Source organism: Amphiprion ocellaris, chromosome 7 (genome assembly GCF_022539595.1).
Source record: "Amphiprion ocellaris isolate individual 3 ecotype Okinawa chromosome 7, ASM2253959v1, whole genome shotgun sequence".
Taxonomy (NCBI): Eukaryota; Metazoa; Chordata; class Actinopteri; family Pomacentridae; genus Amphiprion; species Amphiprion ocellaris.
The window spans coordinates 25,872,259-25,889,993 of record NC_072772.1 but is presented as its reverse complement, the minus strand read 5'-3'; the positions used below and the strand labels follow the sequence as shown (position 1 = coordinate 25,889,993).

The following is a 17,735-nucleotide window of genomic DNA, read 5'->3' as shown; positions in this document are numbered from 1 at the left end:
CCATGGAATTTTATTTTCATCGGCTGGGAAATCGGCATTTTTGACGCCCTAAACATAACACGAAAACGCATGAAAATCACCACACACACCAGGACCAGCGAAAAATGTGATATTTTAGGGGAATGGCACGCGTGCATGCCAAAATGGCTCAAGCGCCCCCTAGAAAACTAAGAAAATTCAGCCCCCAGGCCGCGTTTCACCGAGAGCTACGAAATTCGGTACACATATGTAACTCGTCAAGAGGCACAAAAACCCTCTTGCATCATTACCCATAATCCAACAGGAAGTTGGCCATTTTGATTTATAAGTAATATTTTAGACAACTTTGTGTCATTTTTGGACAATTTTCAAAATCTATAAACTCAAACAGCGTAACCCCGAGAGAGCTGAAATTTGGTCAGGATGTACTCCAGCCATGGGTGATCAAAAGTTATGAAAATGCTCCGCAAAAATGTGAGGGCGTGGAAATGGCGAGCCACGGAATGCTGCCATTTTGAAATATGATTCATATTTTGTCATTTTTGGACATTTTCAAAAGCTATAAACTCCAACAGCGTACCACCGAGAGAGCTCAAATTTGGTCAGGCTGTACACCAGTGATCAGTGACCAGAAGTTATCAAAATGGTCCGCAACGGTGTGGCCATGGCAACCAGCAGAATGCGGCCATTTTGAATATGATTCATATTTTGGACGATGTCATTTTTGGACATTTTCAAAAGCTATAAACTCAAACACACTAACACCGAGAGAGCTCAAAGTTGGCCAGGATGTACTCCAGTCATGGGTGATCAAAAGTTATCAAAATGCTCCGCAAAAGTCTGAGGGTGTGGAAATGGTGAGCCACGGAATGCGGCCACTTTGAAATATGATTCATATTTTGGACGATTTTGTCATTTTTGGACATTTTCAAAAGCTGTAAACTCAAACAGCGTCATGCTGAGAGAGCTCAAATTTCTTCAGGATGGACACCAGTCATGGGTGATCAAAACTTACCAAAATTCTCCGCAAAAGTCTGAGGGCATGGCCATGGTGACCAGCGGAATGCGGCCATTTTGAATGTCCCACCATGAAACAGGAAGTGCTGTATAACTAGCCTGTACATGCACCAATCTGCCTCAAACTTTACATGTGTGATCAGAATCCGACCCTAATCACATCCATAGGTCGATATACATTCGCAGTCACAGCTCCACCTGGTGGCCATTTTGGATTTCTCGCCATGAAACAGGAAGTGCTGTCTAACTAGCCTGTACATGCACCAATCTGCCTCAAACTTTACATTTGTGATCAGAGTCCAGCCACAATCACATCCATAGGCCAATATACATTCACAGTCATAGCGGCACCTGGCGGCCATTTTGAATGTCTCGCCATGAAACAGGAAGTGCTGGATAAGTAGCATGTAAATTCTCCAATCCCTCACTGTCAGGTGGTGCTATGACTGAAAATTTGCACACACTTCCCAACTGGACAAATATTGGATCTTGTACGGAAAGTGCACATATGTGTGGCAAACTGGCTCAATAGCGCATCCTGCAACATTTAGAACATCTACTATGGCCAGGTCCTTTCAATTACATCCACCAAATTTTGATGGAATATCTAGGCACATCAAGATGCAAAAAAGGCAGTCACACTGACTACATCTACAAGCTAATATTCATAGTCATATTGCCACTAATTGCCAAGAAGACATGACACATTTGATCGTGTGACACACTTAGCTAGCTGTTCACTTGGATGTTGTGCTAGTATTATTGAAGTTATTAACAGTAGAGCTAAGTGGCTGATAACACATTTCAGCACCTATCATGTTTAAGTCAAAATTAGCAGCAGGGCACCGCAGGGAATCGAACCCCATCCCAGTAAACCAGGAGTACCATTACCAGTGCCTTTTGCTTTTTGACACCACATGGAAGGTAAAGCAAAACCTGCATTACAACATATGAGTGGCTGGATTTTAAATTGTTGCCACATTCTACACCATTACATTAATCACATGTATCCTATGAAATCTCCTTATTATTCAATGTGTCTCTATGGAAAGATATCAAAAAGCATTTTGCATTTTATGTGAAATGAGGCCTGTTGTCAATTAGTGCTACAATGTTTATCTTTACTTTTTTTCCCTCATTTTACTGATCAATGCTGTTGTAATACAGGAAACGAAACCTCTGGCCTATTAAAAGTAACTATATGAACGAACTTGAACCATAACACTTGAACTAACAATGCTGAAAATACGAACTATATATGTCCAACAACAAACAAAACCTCTTGCCTTTACATACTTCACACAGTAACTCTAACTACAAAAAAAGTCTTCCTTTGTTCCCTGCAAAAATTGTACCTGCATGTTTTAACACTATGGCAGTACACAGTGTGATGTTACTCGGTCTTGTCTTTAGAACAACAAACCACACCCTCATGGTCACTAGAGTATGTAGGCCACACGATTGACTCCACTTCATAATGTGATGTTTTAACATACACATGGTCAATTAATGTGCCTCTCTCTGTTGTGGGCTGTGTCACAACTTGCACATACCCTTTATCTGTTACAAAAGAACAGATGCTTGATGACTTCAAAATGTCATCATTGAAGTCTCCAATGACAGCAATGGTGTTACGTAGCGGATCTAGCCAATCAAGTAACTTACCAAGAAGCACCTTAAACAAAAACATGGGATAGGATGGTGGGCGATAAATGATCGCTAGCAGTAGGTCATAAGTAACATAGTTGTAGACTAAGCATTCCAAATTCGTGTCTGGTACTTCAATGACATTATATGCCACATTGTCTACACTATAAATACCTACGCCACCATGTTGTTGGGCTTTCAATGCTACAAGTGCTGGGTTCTTACTATTATACGCTACACATCGAGGACTGTTATTGAAAGTGTAACCATCAATGTTAACACTATCAAATGAAGAGCCAGAAGCCAGCCATGTTTCTGTGACAGCAATACAGTTATTAAGCTGCAAATGCTGTGTGCACAATGGCAAATCTCTGACACGTGCAGTCAGATTTTGGACATTCATCAAGAACACAGTAAAACATGCTGTACTTATTTCATGTCCTCTGTCCTCAGTCAAAAACGGTGGCATACGCTGAATGGCATCCATTACATCTGTCTTACAGTAGATGCGTTTCTCATCAAAATCTTGAATTATCAAGCCCGACAAACTACAAACACGGCTTAATGCCACATACGCCTGTCCTGGTGTAAATACTTTTTCCAGACAAACCGCGGCACTATCAACAGTAAGGCCTTGCACCTTATGGACTGTACAAGCCCAGGCAAGTTTCAATGGAAATTGCCGCCGCATTCCACATTAACTGGTAGCCCTTTCTTCCTCTGGTTCAATAGGTGTTGAACCCACTAAATGTGCTGACACACTTGCAGTATGTTTCCTCCTTTGTGCACCCATGCCATTGTCATCAAACTTGACATACACCTTCAGAGGAAACTTCTTGTTGTCAGACTTTACTATCAGGCATGGCAACAGCAAATTTTGATTTCAGCTGAAAATGTTCGGTATACAATCTTCGGGGGGGTCCAGGGGGGCCCCTGAAGCTGAGAGGTTTTCAGTAAAATAGAGGTGATTTAGAATGAAAAACATGCATAGAATTACAGAAGACTAGATTGTAATGAATAAGTTAATTTAATGAAAAGTTAACTTACTTTTTCTTCAATGTTGTCTCACTGCATTTAGTCCTACAATTTTTACAGTTCTATAGGTCTTTTAACACTATTTACACAGGAGTTCTACACTGGTCACGAAGTCACTTCTAATGTCACAGTTTTCTCTTTGCTGTGTCAGTTTTTTTTACATTTCCAGAACACTCTTTAAACACTATCAGGGATTCATTTTGCCCTGTACCGTCACTTTTCTCTCAAGCCAATTCCATCGGAACTTGTTTTTGACACTTTTATCTATTTCTAACACCGATGACTCTTGATCTTTCGATAAAAACCTCATGATTCCACCGAAAACGATCCCAATAGCTCAAAATTCCAACACGAACATGCCGCCATGAATTGTAACAAAAGAATGCATCGAGCAATTTGATTGGTCCAATCGTTGGCAGCTAACCAATTTCGACCAATCGCAAGGCCTTTTACAATGCAGCAGGAGCTAGACTGGTTCTCTTTGTCTGTTACGCTGCGGGAGAAACGCCGAGCGCTTCTCAAAAACCGGGAGCAAGAGTAACAAAAACATACCTCACCCCCCCTAAAATTTTCTCAACGGATTTGAACGATTCACAGAAATGATCAATTTGAAAATTAAAATGCCGGATTTCCGCGGAACGGCGGAAAATTGCCATGCCTGTACTATGTGCGTCACAGTGCCGCACACACCATTTACAAGACCGTCCGTAACATCAACATGTTTGCACAACATAACCCAGGCATCTTTACCCAGAAGCAGCGCCTCCTCCAAACACGTATTTGAGGCTTTGGCATGATGCCTGTCCAACAACTTGAGCTTGCCTGTTTTTTTGTTATTAACAAAATCTTGAGCCTCAATCAAAAGAGACTCACAGCAAGTCTTGAAGAACTGCTCAATATTATGCTCACTTACTAGTTTATTGGTGGCAAATATGTGTAAAGCTGAGCTCACTTCACCGGTTTCACAACATTTCAGTATTTGTGCGTTGCCGTTTAGCACTGCAGTCCCTTTTGAACGACATCTAAGTCTGTTCAACATTTCTGCAAAGACATCTTTTTGTCTAATGATGCTTTTCAATTCGGCAACTCGAAACAGACTACACCACAAGTTGACGCCACCATCATCAACATACAGTTGTTTCCCTTTAACAGGAGGCAACTGGTAAAAGTCCCCTACAGCCACAACACTGACATTTCCAAAAGGGGAAAAGTCACCGCTTTGTTTGATCTGCCTTAATCTTCCATGGATATAGACCAACAGTTTGTGATCTACCATGGAGATTTCATCAATAATCAGTAATTTCAGATCACAGTATTTGGCACAGATAGGATTAAGCTTCTCCCCACCTAAAGGTGTGTACGGCAAGCGTACATCTTTGACAAAACAAAGCGTGTTGTGAATAGTTGCTGCACGCAAATTGTATGCAGCAATCTCTGTAGGAGCAGTCAACAAAACACAAACGTTGTCAGGATGACGACATGTCGCCAACAACAACCTCATGGCCTCATACTGAATAGCCTTGATTAAATGACTCTTACCCGTACCTGCACCACCTGTGAGAAACAAGTGCATTGGGTCTGGCCTTTTCCCTGCTACCTTATCTAAACACCACTGGCGTATCTGATAAAAAAAAATAGCCAGCTGCATCTCATTCAGAGATCTAATCAAGGCCAGTCCCTCACTTCTGCACATTATGTTGTTACGCTTCTCCAAATGGGCTATCTCATTGCCAATCACTGCCAAGTCGGAAATATTTTCCACATGCTCTTCCACTGGCTGGCCTTTGGCTTTGCGTTCCCCTTCACACTCTAACCGCTCTAGCTCTTGCTCTGGACACAACTGGCCCCAGGCATCTTCATGTATAGCATCAATATCGACTTTATTTTCAATATTATCCAATTTATCGGCTTCTATTTCAAATTTACTTCTATTGTCGTCCACAACAGACTTGACTGAATGTGTGGACCCATCGCTAAACCTCACATTACCGTTTTTGTAAAACTCTTCAAAAGTTTCACAGTTTGGAGGTTTTAGCTCTGCGTCGACACGGTATGGCTGAAATAGCTGCAGAATGCTTTAATGAAATGCATCTGGCTTGTTGGTCTCCGAAAAGCGCACGTAACGCACAACCACTGGTTTGGTTTGTGTTCTTTTCGTCACATAACCACTCTTATTCTTTAAAGTTACCCGCCTCTGGGATTTCTCATTTTTCCTCAGAATCCTATATTCTGAAGCAAATGCTGCCATACACGTCATTAAAAGCTCTATCCTCTGGTCTTTTCTTGTAGCGATCGACTATGTTAGTCATCCACATGTTATCAATGCTAAACCCATCAGATGCCTTTTCTTTCAAAACATTCAAAGGCAAACTCATCCTGACTATGTTTTCACCTGTGGGTACAAAGACTACTTTTCATGAACATTCTTTCAAATGCATACTACGTTAGTTTGTATACGGCTTCTTATGCACAGACGTCGCGGTTGTGCAAATATACACGGCCTAAGTTCTTCAACGCATCTCTGGCGTTCATATTCTTATCCTTAGCCACCTCCTTTTGAGCATTTCCAAGCAGCAGGCCGATTTCCCTTTCGGCCTTTGAAATATACGATATTATATGGCCTATACAAGCATATGCGTCAACGACATATTGAATGTCCATATTCGCATTCCAGCATTTCAATAGCGACTTGCTGTACTGATTCACCCAAACCTCATTGATGCCTCTGAACACCACATGAGTTTTATTGCTACAGCGTTTGTAAGCATTCTCAAAACAACCTTGGTCTATACGTAAACTACTGAACAAATGCTCCAAGCTATCAAAGCTTCTCTTTTCATCTGATAATGCACATTTGACTGAAGTCAGAATTTCTTCTGCTCTGTCTTTTGGCATTCTACACGTACACCGTACCAACTTATCCAACCCTTTTTTGCCTACATGACACACACACTTTTGCCCATCTTCAGCATGACATATAAAAGTCCGCATAGATGCAGGGTTTGGAAAATTGAACCGACAAACATTTTTTTTCTTTTTACAAGTTTTGGAATGTCGCTTGGAATGCTGCTGAACTGACTGAACAATGTCCAATAACTCCTCATCTTCTGAGGGTAACTCACACGTCACATATCAGTCAATGAATTCAGTGACCTCTGCGTCCGTGTTCTTATCAACGGTGCATTGTCTATCCAAAATAGGCAATGTACATGCGGGGAGCCTCGCTGCTGAAATTCCACCCGGTAAAACTAGTCCTTAATTTTGCCAGTTGGGTGGGATGCAGACATGAGGACCTCCCTTAAAAAACAGTGCCACCGAAAATCAAACATTCGCGCCGCAGTGACAGGATTACGACGCAACAGCTCGCATCGGTCTGCCCACTCTAAGCTTTCGGCAGTCTCTGTTCTGCCTTCCTGTTTTAAAATGCTATGCAGAAGGTTTTGCCAGCGCAGGTCAGCAGAGGAAAATGAACAAAACCACATGGGGATACCAAGCTGACGCACACATGCCAGTAGGTCACGCTGTGCTGCCTGCCAAAAAGCTGGGGTACCTGTGATAGGTTTCAAAAACCTATGGCCGTCATCGAACTCCAACAACTTCTTCAAGGAGTTTTCGTTATCTTTATCCTTACCAATTTTGTGGGACTTACTGCCTGCTTTCCCTTTTCTTAGTGCTATCGATACATTTGCCATGACCTGTTCTACTTCAGACAGGTACTGGGCAAAAAAAATGTACTCCACATTCCGCGCAAACCTACCATCGGCATGTAATATGCAATTATTAAAGTAGCGCAACAATGCCAAGCAATGCAGCCTGCTTTCATGATACGTGTTACAGCCTTGCGGAAACAACACTGGGAAGCATTTGGCTTCATTGTCCCGATCAGACAATAATTTCACGGGATTATTCCCTTCTGCTGGGGCCAGATTCAATACATCATCAAAATATTGATCCAGTGCTTCCTGACCAATGTCAACAGGCATGAGACACATATCCTGAAACATACAGTGCTGCTGCCTATCGTGCAAAAGCTCATCATCATTATCAGCAGATGCTTCAACACCTGCTGCTTCATCAGTCTGCTGTGGAACAACTTCGCTATCTTCTTCCATACAAAACATGTTCAGCCATTCAGCATTGAATTCAACTTCCGCATAATACCTATTTACACTTTTCAGATACTGCAATGCCTGCCGTATGTGCATGGAGTCAACAAATTGGTACTCATAATGTCCTTTATATGTTAATTTGCATTTCAATTTGACAGGCAACAATGAGCCCTCCATACTAGTATGAGGCAGCAAATTGTTGGTCTGTACAATATCGGCAGGGACACGTTACTGGTCCGTGTACCCCATTTTGGCCACCTTTAGATAAAGCCAACATTTTCAGGAATGGAATATGCAATGCAATTAAATGTTGTTCAAGGTTATTTAAACATGCCAATTCTGGGGGAATAGGATCAAGGCCCAATTAACTGCACACTCAGCCGGCATTTCACCTCTACTCACCTTGTCATTACAACTAAAACAAATCCACAGCTTACCTCTAGCTGTTTTCAACCACTGACAAGGATTTAAACAATCATTACATTTGTGAAGATAAGCTTCACTAATGCAGACATCTGCGACTGCAGCAATGTCTTTTCTCTTCATATAACTATCTCTCTTACACTGTAAAACCTGGTGTCGGAACAACAATCTACAGCAAACGCAACACACAAAATCTGGACCATCTTTTACCGTATCTAAAAACTGCTTCATAACAAAATTGAACTGCTCAGACTTCTCCTTTAATTTCATCCTCTGTTTGTTTCTTCTGCTCAGCATCGCCGTGATATTTCCTTATACTCCAAGCTTTAACATTCCGCTGGTGCTCTAAATTTGTACGATACTTCCTTTTACTCAGAGCTTTTACATTTTGCCGGTGCTCTTCATTCAATTTATATTTCATTTGACTACTTTGCCGTACTTGCTGCCTATGCAACACGTTCACCAGATACTTCCAGATACTCCTTGCCTTACATTCCTCTCTAAAAAGCACATTTTTCTCATACCTCTCCTTGCTCCTTGTCTTAACTTTCTCCCTAAGCTTCAGAGTTTCTCTATAAGACCGTGAACTTCTTTGCTTGGCCTTCTCCCGAAACAGTTTGTTCTCCATATACGTCCTATTCATTCTTTCATTCCAATCCTTTCTAAACATTGTTTTCCTCATTTGCAATTTTCCACTGAAAATTCTTTTTCTTTTTCAAATACTTTGACAAATGCCTTTTGCTCACAAACTGCCCTTTGGACAAATCCTTCACTTTCCTTCGACGCATATAATCCATGCCAAATGAATGACCTAATCTGCACAAATTAAAGCAACCCTGGTCATTACCATGTTGCACACAAACAACCGGCTCGAAAGTATTGTTTACACTTTTCAAATATATCGTTTGCACTGTCGCCGTTGCATTCATGCCACTATACTTAACCCATTCTCCTTCCCTACACACAAAGACGTCAACTCCAAGGGCCTTAGCTGTAGACTTAAATGCGATGTAAGAAGCACAGTGTCCCACATATTTCATCTGTGTCTTCTGCATATATTCAGACATACAAGTGTACCCTTTTCCCTCAAATTTCACATACTTGTCACTATCACTCCATGTTTAACTCCAACACGCCTTATTTTGCCGTGTCTACTCTGACAACCAGAAATAACATGAGATACTGCTCTGAAGAAACTATTACCATCCTCTACAACTTTAGTCGTCATACAAACTGGACCTAAAGGCCCACACACTGCCATTGCTGGTGCATCTACTTTTGTAAACTCTACATTGAACTTTTTACATAGTGATGTCGCAACATCGTTACACAACGGACTAAATGTAAATGACTTGCTGACAGCACTCAACACTGCCATGCGATCCACGGCTTGTGCAGATGTACTACGATGCTGATGTTGCTCTCCTACTTCGTCTTTAACAAGATCTGCAACACAGCCTACATCTGCAATACAACTGTCGCGACCAGCAACATCTTTCTCCCTACCCTGCTGTCTGAATTGGGACACTCTAGAATGGCCCACATTCACGTCGCAGTAACCATAGCAACCATACATTTGAGGTCGTTGTACACAAACAACAGTCTCATAATGGTTACCATAGCAGTTCTCCAAATACACTCCTTGATCTGTTAACAATGTATTCCTGCATCTATATTGAAGCCAGTGATCCTAACAAAAGGTAAATACATTTACCTCTAAAAAATCTACTGTTACCCGAATCTCTACCTCAGTAGCCCAAGTGCCAACATCAGCCATTTTGGATATTCTAACATATTCCATCACTGATGAATAGTCACTCCTCAAAAGACTACTATAGGCAACAGCATTACTTGTCAGTTGCTCAACCACTGCTTGCCTAATAATTGGGTGATACTCCTGTGTACCACTCACAGCCTGACTAACTGCTCTGAAGAAACAATTGCCATCACCAACTATGTGCTCATTCCAACATGGCATGCCTAACTCACCTACTTCATTGCAGGTTACTACTGTTTTGGCTGACTATGTTCAAATGTGAACATAGAGCTTGTGCCACCTCATTACGAAGAGGACTGAACTGAAGCTTTTGAGTTGAGACACTTACAAAAGTAACATCACCTTCATCAACATGGCAATTTTTTTTGCCATTTTGATGGACCAACATCCAACGACATTGGCCGCTTACAACCTCCCTGACTATTTGTTTTGCCAATGACACGCACACCTGCGATCTCAAACAGTTTCCTTCTTACTGTGAGCCCATGTGCTAATCTACACACATGCTTAAAAACCTGTTCAAGTAATACACCACAACACTCGAGCCACGTGCATCTACCATTCCATCCATATTACGCACATGAGAATCAAAAATGGCAAAATGCCCATTTTCACGAATGATTGCACATGTACTAGACTCCAAAGTCAGAAAGCACGTGTCATACTCCCTAAATATCATTTCCAAACCATCCCTTAAACTTGTGCATACACCTGCCATAATGAGCTCGCCATCTACATCTACATCACCAGTGACAAACTCTCCATACTCAAACTCAAACTGGCGTTCACCCATAAAAAACTCTTTGGGCAAATCAGCCACACACATCAAAGTAGACCCACCACCGATCAAATTGCTCTGCCGAAAAACTGTGTACAATTCATCACCGAAAACTAGGACCTCATCGACAGTGTCAGACTGCCACGAGAACACACTATTAACTGTATGCTTTGCCATGGCTACTAAACATATAGCCATACACTGAACACCACCGTACTCAAAGCAAACGTCCCCCTGATGAAAAAAACCCCTGACAGAAGGGGTAGAAAACCTACATTAAAAACACACATCACTGAAATATTGAACATTCAGCCTTTACAAATCATACCGTATGACTCTAAGGCCATATGGTATGTAGATCAATCATGTAACTGACAAAAAGCATGAAGAAGACAACCTTTAAAAATATAACATACAATTAAAGTACAGTTGGGCTACATACGTGCATGACTGGGAGTGGTAGCTTGCTGGGGTTGGACCGAATGTTGCACCTCCAGCCGCTTCATGGCAGCCCGGGAGCGGTGGTGGGATTTGCTGCAAGCCATCTAAAAAAGATTTCAACACAAATGCGTAATCACTACATCTCAATAAACTTTTACTATCTGGGTATTTCCCTCTTCAGAGGGCAGAAAAACTCTATTTAATGAATGGACATCACTTATTCTCATTACATTACATGTTCCAACAGTTTTCTTTACTAAGGTAGAGCTTTATCATCATTATTACTGCTGCAAAATGTACTGCATAAGTGTAAGCATTATTTCTTTAGCAAGAGATAGTACTTGTATATCCTAGGAAAGTACCAGAAATGTGCAGAAAGTAGCTTTAAATGCATTTTTTGAAGGGAAACAACAGTGTACTGTATACTGCACAATGGAATTCAACTACAAAAAGTCAGCTACAAAATACTAGTCATTTCACATCTTTTGAATCATTGCTCCCACTCACAAGGTGCATAACTTACAACAATAAGAATAAAACAATAGATGCAAAATAAAAACATGAAGAACATATTAAACTTTAGCATTTGTGGAACAGTACGCAAGAGTGTGTGAATGGACTTCGCACATGTATCACACACAAACAGAGAGAGAGAGAATGAACTCTGATCTCAGAAAAACAAACTTTCTGTGCAGGTGCCACTTCAACCATAAACAAAACATCTCAAACAAATGAAATAACACTTGTGTCTGTCTGTCTGTCTGTCTGTGTCTGTGTCTCTCTCTGTGTCTGCCTGTGTCTGCCTGTGTGCGTGCGTGCGTGTGTCTGTCTCTGTGCATGCCTGTGTCTGTGTGTGTCGGTCCGTGTGCCTGTGTGTCTCTGTCTGTGTGTGTGTGTCTCTGTATCTGTCTGTCTGTGTGTGTCTGTGTGCAGCCTGTGTCTGCGTCTGTCTGTCTGTGTGCATGCCTGTGTCTGTCTTTGTGGTTTTAGAGGTGTGTGTGTGATGTGGGTGTGTGTTTTAGTCTGCTGTGACTGTAATTTTTAACTGCCAGCTCAAAAATGACCCTAAGACCATCTTTTTACATTGTTGTGTACTGTGTACAGCTTTGATGAAAATATAAACAGACACTGAACTGACTTTCAAGTTGAATGAAAAGTTAATTTGTTTTTTTTTTTCTGTGCTATTAAACATAGTGGCCGGGTCGTTTTTGACCCTTAGACAACACGAAGGTTGATCATGGCATTACAATAAATTTTTACCCCTCCAGACATAAAAAAAATAAATGCAACTAACACTGGACAACAGCTCACTGTTGTCAAAGCTAATGCAGCAACACCAATCACTCACCTACATTTACACAAAGCCAAAAAACTGTCAGATAAAAATAGGAAAAAAATTATACAGCAATCCCTCTTCACAAATTCTCACAAAAATGCCTAATCATTGCACTGCAATACACCTTTACCCATACACAATTGGAGACAGAAATCATTCTATTCAGCTAACACTTGACAACACATGGTCATTTTAAACACCATTCTAATATAGCAACATGAAACACTCAGAAAATTAAAATCCAACACAGTATACAAAAATACAGTCCATGCTTCATCTACCAAAAAATGCTTAATCATGACATCACAATAAAGTTTTACCCCTTCAGAAATAAAAATTAAATGCAGCTAACTCTGGACAACTGTGCATCACATTCTACTAAAGCAGCAACATCAAACACTCACACACAGCCATGACTGAAAACACAGCGACAAAAACTGCCAGACAAAATACACACATACAGGCCCCGATGCTCCTAAATCAGATTCCACTCAAAAGCTCAATCATTACATTAAAAATAAAGTTTTAACCCTACACAACTGGAGATGTACAAATTCAATCCACTAACAATGAAACATTTCTTGTGTGTCTGTCTGTGTCTGTGTCTCTCTGTGTGTCCGCAATGCTTCCATAAAACACTCTATACAACTACTTAAAATGACAATACAATACACTTGATTTCTAACAACATGAAACAGTCCCCAGTAGTTACACAAAGCCATTATTGACCAGAAAAAAATCTGTCAAATAGTATATACACATACAGCCCACCTGTAATCTACCAATATTTCCCTACAAATGCGCAGTCAGGACATTTCTTTAAACTTTTACTCCTCCCGACATGCAAAATAAATTCAACCAACTGTGGACAACAACTCATCATGTTCTGCTAAAGCAGCAACATCAAACACTCACTGACATTCACATAAAGTAAGACTGAAAACACAGCGACAAAAACCGCCAGACAAAATACACACATACAGGCTCTGATGCTCCTACAACAGATTCCACTCAAAAGCTCAATCATTACATTAAAAGTAAGGTTTTTAACCCTACATAGTTGCAGATGTACAAATTCAATCCACTAAGACTTGACAAAAAATTATTTTACACACCATTCTAATATAGCAACATGAAACACTCACCAGAATATAAAAAAAACGCCTTAGAAAAGAGAAAAAAATGCCAGATAAAGTAGGAAAATGGATACAGCAATCCATCTTCACAATTTGCCACAAAAATGCTTAATCATTACAGTAAAATACACCTTTACCCATACACAACTGGAGACAGAAATCATTCTATTCAGTTAACACTTGACATCATATCATCATTTTAAACACCATTCTAATATAGCAACATGAAACACTCACAGAGAATTAAAATCCAACACACAGTTGACAAAAATACAGTCCATGCTTAATCTACCAAAAAATGCTTAATCATGACATCACAATAAAGACAGACATAAAAATTAAATGCAGCTAACTCTGGACAACCGCTCATCATGTTCGACTAAAGCAGCTACATCAAACAGTCACTGACATTCACACAAAGCCATGACCACAAACACTCGGCGACAAAAACAGCCAGACAAAATACACACATACAGGCCCTGATGCTCCTACTACAGATTCCACTCAAAAGCTCAATCATTACATTAAAAATAAAGTTTTTAACCCTACACAATTGCAGATGTACACATTCAATCCACTAACACTTGACAATAGATTATTTTACACACCATTCTAATATAGCAACATGAAACACTCACCAGAAAAGAGAAAAACGCCAGACAAAATAGGAAAATGGATACAGCAATCCATCTTCACAATTTGCCACAAAATGCTTAATCATTACAGTAAAATACACTTTTACCTGTACACAATTTAACACAGAAATCATTCTGTTCAGCTAACATTTGACATCATATCATCACTTTAAACACCATTTTAATCCACCGACAAGGAACACTCTCCGAAAATTATACAAACCGTCCCCAAAGACAGAATAAAAATCCACCCTACACTTTAGAAAAATACAGACCGCGCTTCACCTACAAACGCTTTAACACAAATGCTTTATGGTGATATTACAATAAACTTTTACCACTAAGGACATTAAAATTCTATGCAGGTAACTCGGGACAACAACTCATTTGTTCATTATATATGGTCTTCTGGATAACACATCATTTACACACCATGCTACGCCACATAGAAAAGAGTGGGAAAAAATCCAGCACACAGAACAGAGAAATAGATGGAGCAATGCATATACAAACATTGACACAAAAAAGTTTAATCATGGCATCAATTTAAACTTTTACTCCTCCTGACATGCAAAATAAAATCAGCCAACTATGGATAAACAGCTCATCATTTCCAACAGTAATGCGGCGACATGACTCAGTCTACACTCACACACAGCCGACCGAAAACACACAGCCGTGACCGAAAACGCACAGCCGACCGAAAACACACAGCCGTGACCGAAAACGCACAGCAGACCGAAAACACACAGCCATGACTGAAAACACAGCCGACCGAAAAACTGCCAGACAAAATACACACATACAGGCCGCAATGCTTCAACAACAGATTCCACACAAATGCTCAATCATGACATTACGATAAAGTTTTACCCCTTCAGACATAAAAATTAAATGCAACCAGCTCTGGACACCAGCTCATATTCTACTAAAGCAGTGATGTCAAACACTGACCGACGTTCACACAAAGCCATGACCGAAAAAACCGCCAGACAAAATACACACATAAAGGCCTCGATGCTTCTACAACAGATTCCACACAAATGCTTAATCATTACAGTAAAGTACACCTTTACCCATACACAACTGGAGACAGAAATCATTCTATTCAGCTAACACTTGACATCATATCATCATTTTAAATACCATTCTAATATAGCAACATGAAACACTCACAGAGAATTAAAATCCAACACAGTATACAAAAATACAGTCCATGCTTCATCTACCAAAAAATGCTTAATCATGACATCACAATAAAGACAGACGTAAAAATTAAATTCAGCTAACTGTGGACAACAGCTCATTCACACACAGCCGTGACCAAAAACACACAACCGTGACAAAAAAAAACGCCAGACAAAATACACACAAAGGCCTCGATGCTTCTTCAATAGATTCCACACACAATCATTACGTTACAATAAAGTTTTAACCCTACCCAATTTAACACATACAAATTCAGTTCAGCTAACACTAGACAACAAATCATTTTAAACACTATGCTAATTCTGTCGTCAAACTTACCCTTTGAAGCGAGCGTCTGGTCCAAAACATGAAATTCCGTGGGGAAAAATCGCCAGAGTTCAGCAGCAAAAGAGCAAAAGCCAAGCAAAAGAATAAATCCACAGGGATAGGGTTGTAAAAAAGCACTCAAATTCTCAGAAGCCGGGAAACTAGATAGTCTCTGGTCTCTGAAAATTCAGGTCGGGCCTTAGCAGAGAATAAATCACTGAAAGGCAACGGGTACGTACTTGACTGGAGTATTTATGCTCCTTTCAGGGTGGGATTTTTCGAAATTCAAATGTCCACCAATCTGAAGCTTCATGTGAAGGAAAATGTGGGCGGAGCAACAATCGGATCGTTGAAGGATCCAATCACCATCAGCGGGTTTCTGCTGTAGCGACAGCTGTCACCGCCATGTCTGAGCACATGATAGCTAATACACACACAAACACACACACACACACACACACACACACACACACACACACACACACACACACACACACACACACACACACACACACACACACACACACACACACACACAAGTTGTGACCTGTGACTCCCACCACTGAATATCTGCTCCTGACAGTAAGAGACAATAACATGCATCAGTACATACAGAATTATTATATGAGAATGCTCCTTAAAAGTCTGAGGGCGTGGCCATAGCAACCAGCATAATGTGGCCATTTTGAATGTCTCGCCATGACAACAGGAAGTTCTATCCAACTTGCCTGTACATGCACCAATCTGCCTCAGACTTTACGTGTGATCACAGTCCGGCCACAATCACATCTATAGGTCGACATACGTTCACAATCATAGCGCCACATGGCGGCCATTTGGAATTTCTCGCCATGAAACAGGAAGTTCTATCTAACTAGCTTGTACATGCACCAATCTGCCTGAAATTTTATGTGTCATCAGTGTCTAGCCCTGATGAGTTCAATAGACCAATATACAGGGAAAGTGATAGCGCCACCTGGCGGCCATTTCGGATTTCTCACCATAAAACAGGAAGTGCTGTCTAACTAGCCTGTACCTGCTCCAATCTGCCTGAAACTTTACATGTGTGATCACAGTCTGGCCACAATCACATCCATAGGTCGACATACATTCACAGTCATAGCGCCACATGGCGGCCATTTGGAATTTCTTGCCATGAAACAGGAAGTGCGGTATAACTAGCCTGTGCATGCACCAATCTGCCTCAAACTTTACATGTGTGATCAGAGTCCTGCCCTAATCACATCCATAGGTTGATATACATTCACAGTCATAACGCCACCTGGCGGCCATTTTGAATGTCTCACTATGAAACAGGAAGTTCTGTATAACTAGCGTGTGCATGCACCAATCGGCCTCAAACTTTACATGTGTGATCACAGTCCGGCCACAATCACATCCATAGGTCGATATACATTCACAGTACTAGGGTCGCCTGGCAGTCATTTTGAATATCTTGCCATGAAACAGGAAGTTCTAACTACCCTGTACTTGCACCAATCTGCCTGAAATTTTTTACGTGTGATCAGTGTCAAGCCCTGATGAGTTCCTTAGACCAATATACAGTGAAAGTGATAGCGCCACCTGGCGGCCATTTTGGATACCTCACCATGAAACAGGAAATTCTGTCTAACTAGCCTGTACATGCTCCAATCTGACTCAAACTTTACATGTGTGATCAGAGTCCAGTTTTGAAGACATCCATAGACCAATGTACAGTCAGAGTGATAGTGCCACCAGTTGGATGGACAGGAAATGCTGTATAACTAGCCTATGCATGCGCCAATCTGCCTGAAACTTTACATCTGTGATCAGAGTCCAATCCTGATCACATCCATAGGCCAATATACACTCTCAGTCACAGCGCCACCTGTTGGATGAACAGGAAATGCTCTATAACTAGCTTG

General features: G+C 40.9%; 1 protein-coding gene and 1 pseudogene across 13 annotated transcripts in view; one reads left to right on the top strand and one right to left on the bottom strand.

Moving 5' to 3' along the window:
• myo18ab (myosin XVIIIA b) overlaps positions 1-17,735 on the top strand; it is a 207,556-nt gene that overhangs the window by 83,085 nt on the left and 106,736 nt on the right. The gene's annotated exons all lie outside the window — the stretch shown is intronic.
• Positions 1,903-16,190, bottom strand: LOC129349331 (uncharacterized; annotated as a pseudogene).